This window comes from Elephantulus edwardii, unplaced genomic scaffold (assembly GCF_000299155.1).
Source record: "Elephantulus edwardii isolate Elephantulus edwardi_28Jun2011 unplaced genomic scaffold, EleEdw1.0 scaffold00284, whole genome shotgun sequence".
Taxonomy (NCBI): domain Eukaryota; kingdom Metazoa; phylum Chordata; class Mammalia; order Macroscelidea; family Macroscelididae; genus Elephantulus; species Elephantulus edwardii.
The window spans coordinates 1,459,695-1,466,254 of record NW_006400034.1 but is presented as its reverse complement, the minus strand read 5'-3'; the positions used below and the strand labels follow the sequence as shown (position 1 = coordinate 1,466,254).

The following is a 6,560-nucleotide window of genomic DNA, read 5'->3' as shown; positions in this document are numbered from 1 at the left end:
AGTCTTGTTTGCTGAAACTGAGGAGGACCTGGTACATTTGCGATAGAGGGTCAGACACTGTAGTCTTCAGTATGGATTGCTGCTGAATATCAAAAGGGGAAATGTGCTGTCACAGACTTCTCCAAAGTGCTAAAGAGCAATGATGTCAGTCTGGAGACAATCAGGCTGCACCTGATTCAGGCCATAGTTTTTGCAATTACTTGCTATACACGAGATAATTGGATAATGACTAAAAATGAAAGAACAGATACCTTTGGGTTATGGTGCAGGAGAAGATCCTTGACTATACCATGGACCATTAAGAGAACACATAGGTCTGTCTTGGAGAGAGTGGAACCAAATTCCTCCTTGGAACCAAAGATTTTGAAGCTCCATCTCACATACTTTGGACACATGGCCAGGAGGGCCCAGTCCTTGTAGAAGGACATCATGCTTGGAAATGTGGAAGGACAGCACAGGAGAGGAAGACCTCAAATGAGACGGGCGTATACAGTAACTGGGATAATGCAGGTAAGTGTGTTGAATTTCGATTGGCTCAGGATAGGGCAGGATACAGGGTTCAGAGCTATTGTACATAGGGTTGCAATAAGTCGCAGGTGACTCGATGACACATAATAACAAACGCCTTCAATATGGATTACATCTCAACATCAAGAAAACAAAAATCTTCACCACTGGGCCAATAGGCAACTTCATGATAGAGGATATACTGAAATTGTCAATTACGTCATCTTATTTGTAACCACAATAAATATCTTTGGTACAAGCAATTAGGAGATCAGGAGACATTTGGCCTTGGGAAAGTGAGGAACTTCTCCAAAATCCTGAAGAGCAATGATGTCAGTTTAAAGACGGAGGTGCACCTGATTCAAGTCATGATTTTTCTGACGTTGTGCTATGCAAATTAATTGAGCAATGGGTTGGACAATAACTAAGTATGACAGAAGAAGAATATCTGACTTTGAGTTGTGCTGGTGGAGAAGAGTAATGGATATTCCACAGGTTGTCAAAAATATAAACAGCTACGTCTTAGAGAAGGTGCAACCAGAGTGCCCTTTGGAAGCCAGGATGATGAAGTTTCGTCTCAGGTAATTTGAAAACGTTGTTAGGAAGGGGCATCATGCTTGGGAAGGTGGAGGGCTGCAAAGAAGATGCTCGGGGAGCTAGATTAATACAGTGACTGTGGCAGTGAGCTCAAGTGTGTCGGGGATGATACGGACGGCACCCCACAACAACAACAGAGAAAGAGAAACAACTGTAATATTGGCAAAACTAGAAAGGAATGGCCTGGTAAGATCGTACATTGGCACAATGGAATGAAACATGGCAAACATGACCTATCATAAGGTTAAACAACAAAAAGCAAAAGAGAAAATTGCACACACCCAGGAGTACCTCCAGAATTTATGTAATTGACTAAGGAGTGATAATCTGGTTGGAAACTAATCTGGTTGGAAACGGCAGTATGAACTGCTGCAGTTTCCTATACGCCTTAACCTAACACTGGTCAAATGGGAGACTGAGAGTCGACAATGAAAATCCAGTCTACTACTGCTACTGCAGCAACAAATCATGTCTCAAAGTTACGAATAACGATTGGCATTAGAATATTTATGCAAAGAAACAAGGCTGGGAGGGAGTATTGAGAAAATAAAAAGAGTTTTACTGACAGCATGGCGATTTTGTTGACTTTTTCTTTTTGTTGGAACATTCCTTTGTTAGAATCAACTATAATGTCATTCTGAATACATGCAGCGTCCATTTGTTATGAGTAAAAATTATTTCAGTGGAAAAAATAAATAAATAAATAAATAAAAAAGAAAGCAGTGGGAAAGGACAAAAGGTAAGTCCTGGGTTTTTTCCTCTACTGCAGAGATCCAGCAGGTCTCTCCTAAGTGAATGAACTCTCTTGACTAAGAGAACCAAGAGCCAGTCCAGTCCCTTCCAGCTCAGTATTCCGGGGACTGGATCTCTTTTTCACAAACAAGTCATTTGCTTAACAAAGCCCTTTGCTTTTCTAGGAGATTCCCCCAGGGGTTGGGTAAACGCAAAGCTCCAGGCTCCTGGAGGAGAGATCTGTTGCTTCCTTCTGGGGTGGGAAAAGCAGTGTCTAAGCTCTGCTCTCAGTGGACTTGGGGCTCTAGAGCTCCTCCCTCATCTCTGGGAGTTTCTCTCAGAGAATTATTTACAGCCATGAAAACTTGGAAATACCTCAAGTGCCAGTCGATGGGGACCCACTAAGTAAATGATGGCATGCGTGTACAACTAAGTATTTAGCAGCCATTAAATATGATGACATAGGTTTTATTTATTATTGTGGGAAAATGTCCATGAGATCTTGCTGAGCTAGAAAAATAAATGACACAATAGCTGGTGCAGTCCTATTTCTGGGAATGCTCACAGGTGCGCTGAGAAATTTATGTGAAGAAGAATGTTCACCCACTCTCATCTTCTGTGGTGATGAGATTTCACTCTCATCTTCTGTAGTGATGAGATTTCAGATGACGTTTCTTTTATTCTTGGTTCTTTTCTGAGTTGCTTGAATGTTTCACACCTAGTACGTGTTGTTTTTACAAAGATAGTAAAGCTGTTTTCAAGAGTGAGGAAGAATTGCATTTTTTTTTGTTTAAGATGCTACACTTGATCTTAGCCAAAGGGCCAAGAAGCGATTAAGGTGGAGAGAGGTAGCCTCAATATTGTTACATAGTGTAATTATGATATAACCCCATTACTGTATGTTGTTGTTTGTTGGCTTCCCCAAAACCAGCCATCAAGAACCAACAGGAGCACAGTTCTACTCTGACTCAATGACAAGAGGTGTCAGCATGACTATCAGAACAGAGTCTGAGCCCAATTTCCTTATATGTAAGCACTTTATGTTTGGGCAGGTTGATCATCTCGCTAAATATAGATGGGTATGATATTTAAATAAAAAGGAATGTGTGAATATTAAAATTCACACACTTTAGGAGATGAGCTAGCATACTGCATAACTCATGGTGAGTGTCTAATTTATTTTCATTTTCCCTGTTCACTTCCACAATGCTGTCCGTCCTGGGAGGCACTAAAAGTGCTTCAATATTGCCTAGAGCATCAGCAGAGAAAGGTCAGGAATGGGAGGAAGATCTGGATTATGTGGCTAATTGCCTCCATAAACAGCTTCCTCTGCCATGAGAAGAACTGGATGGTATCCAGCTACTGTCATTGAATTTTGATCGAAGATTCCATAGAAGAATTCTGATCAAAATGGAGAAATGCATTTTGGGGGTGGGGGGGGAGAGGGGTGTTCCAGTCATTCATTGTTGCACTTTTCTCCCTACCCACCCCCTCCCCCACAATTCACTCCTCTTGAAAAGAAAGAAAATCTTTTTCATTGTTATGCAATCCCTGTCCCTCAAGTCCACTCCACTATGCAGCCTTCACCCTGGACTTCTATAACGACAAGAATACCCATTCATATGTCCCTTTTAAACAGTTCTCCCCCTCATCTGTTTCAATGCAATATACGTCATTCGTCCCCTCCTTTTCTGTCTTCCCTCAACCCTAATGTCAGTCCCATTTTACAACAGTGGCCGTATGCAGTATTTGTCCTTTTGTGACTGAGATATTCCACTCAGTATAATGTCCTCCAGGGTCATGCATTTTGCTTAGTAGTTCATGAGTTCCTTGTTTTACAATGATGCATAGTAATCCATTGTGTGAATATACCACAGCTTCTTTATCCATTTGTTTGTTGATGGGCCCTTGGGTTGTTTCTAACTCTTTGCTATTGTAAACAAAGTCACGATAAACATGGGTGTGCATATATCTGCTTGGGTGGCAGTTATGGTTTCTTTTGGGTAAACTCCCAGTAGTAGAATTGCTGGATCGAATGGTATTTCTAGTTGCAAATTTTTGAGAAAGCACCATACCACTTTCCATAGTGGTTGCACCATTTTACACTCCTGCCTACAGTAAATAAGTATTCCAATTTCTCCACAACCTCACCAGCATTTGATGTTTGTTGTTCTGCTAAATTTTGCTATTCTTACTGGGGTGAGATGATATCTCATAATTGTTTTGGAGAAATGCATTTCTAAAGCCATGAAGATTAGATGAGCTCCTGAGAGAATCTCCAACTGAAAATATCCCCTGAAGTCTTCTTAAAACTATACAAGTTTAGCTATTGTGTACTAAACAATGTCCATCTTAAACATGGATCCCAGTCCTGACACCAAAAAGAGAACTAGCTATATGGAATCAAAGTAACAATAGTAACTTGAAAGATTAGAGCATTGAAGAGGTTGTTGTTTGTGTTGTTTGGTGCCATCGAGTTGTAGACAACTCATAGTGATCCTATGAACAAATGGCCTGAGCACTGTTCGTACATAGAGTTTCCAGAGGCAAGCCATTTCGGAAGTGGATGCCGCTCCTGCTTCAGGGCTTGTTTTAGTCGGGAAGCTCCAGCCAACACTGTCCGCCACGGGTACCCATTACCACGATTGGCACATCACTGTCACAGGCTTCAGCATCACAGCAACCACGAGTTACCTCTGTACAGCAACGTACAGACCAGTGCTATACCACCTAGAAGAATGTTTGACAGGAAAACAATTTGAACCTGGCCTGAGGATTGAAGAGGGGTGAGTTTAAATTCATTGGAGTAATTTAGGGAAGTGGACAACTCAGAAAAGGAAGCTGAAAGAGTCATTAAATTATATCAATGCCACTAATTTATACACATTGAAGCAGTTGGATTGGTTTGTTTGGGTATGAATATTAAAAAATATACAACTATTTTTAAAAAGACTGGTTCTTCAAAATGTAAGGATTCTTCAGTTTACTACTCAGTCATAAAGATAAATGAAGTCTCTGTCCATGCACAACACTGAAAATATTCTACTGAGCAAAACAAGTCTGATGCAACAAGATAAATGTTGTAAGATCTCATTTCTTTGAAACAAGCAAATATTTGAAACCAAAGATTATTCATGATTATCAGGGATGGGAAGGAAGGTAAAGGTGGCAGGTTTTGCATAGGAGACATGGAAGTTTATGTTAAAAGTGGTGGAATAACTTGGAAAAGGACAGACTAGTTGAACAACCTGGAGATTATAGCTGGTGTCAGTGAATTGTTGAGATGGTATCTATTTTGTTGGGTATATTTTTCACTAGCGTTGAGAACTCTCCTTCATAGGGTTGCTATGAGTTACCTGCGACTCAACGGCACTTAGCAACAACAACAATATTTTTCACTATTTAAAAAGGTGACAGGGCTTGAGTAGAAGGACCTTCAGGAACTAACACTGTGTTAACCTCGAGGGTACAAACTGTCTTATTTGGTCTCTACAATAGCAGGTGATCATAGGGGAGAACTGTACCTTAGTCACTCTGTTCCTTCTGCTGGGACACACACAGCGGGAAAAACTCAAGGTCATTCTCTCTGCGGTCTTCCTCTTCACGTACTCAGTCACGGTTGCAGGCAACCTGGGCATGACCACCCTGATCCATGCAGACTCACAGCTCCACACACCCATGTACTTCTTTCCTCCTTCTCCACAGTGGACACCTGCTGGCTTCTGGAGAGCTTCCTCACCTTGAGGCAGTCAATCTCTTTTGTAGGTTGTGTTGTCAGATGGCCCTCATGACTCCCCATGGTACCACTGAGGGTCTGCTCCTGGCCATCATGGCCTATGACCAACTCACTGCCATCTGACACCCTCTGCTCTACCCACCATCATGTCCCAACATCTCCGAGTCCCATTGGTGGCAGCCACCTCTGTTGCTTCCCTTGTCAATGCAGTTCTGCGGACTGGGAATATCTTCAGCTTTCCCTACTGTGGCCTAAACTGTTGTTGTGGCTGCAACATCATTAACCGCTATTTCTGTGACATCCCTCCCGTGCTCCACCTTGCTTGTGCAGACAGTACTGCGGTTGAGGCCATTGTCTCCTCGACTTCAGCTCAGCTTATCCTCTTTACCATCTCTGTTATCCTGGTCTCCTACGCCTGTGTTCTGGTGGCCATCCTCAAGATGCACTCCCTGGAGGCCCAGAGCAGAGCCTTCTCCACCTGCACGTCCCATCTCACCGTCATCTCCCTCATCTATGGCACTATCATCTGCGTGTACACTCAGCCAAGCACTAAAGGTTCTATGGAACAGAACAAAATCATTTCTGTCTTCTACACGGGGGCAATCCCCACACTGAACCCTTTCATCTGCAGCCTGAGGAATAGGCAGGAAAGGCTGCTTTAAAGAGGAGGTGCCTTGACAACCTGTCTCCCTAATGAGCATGTGTACAGGTTTTGTTTAAACACCTGTTTTCATGTCTTTGGTTTATATATCTAGGAATGGAATTGTTGGGTCATATTGTAATTCTAAACGATGAACAAATAAGACTAAAGAGGACTTGTTGCATTTAAATTATAGTATTGTCAAGAATTTCCAATAGAGCACGGCGCATTAGAACAAATGAATATTTTTGGAAGAAATACAGCCAGAAAGCTCCTTAGAAACAAGAATGGCAAGACTTCATCTCACGCACTTTGGACATGATCCCAGGAGGGACGAGTCCCTGGAAA

At 42.1% G+C, this 6,560-nt stretch overlaps 1 pseudogene; it reads left to right on the top strand.

The window, feature by feature from the left end:
* The first annotated feature begins 987 nt into the window (after window positions 1-987).
* LOC102864967 lies at window positions 988-6,234 on the top strand (annotated as a pseudogene).
* Window positions 6,235-6,560: the final 326 nt, after the last annotated feature.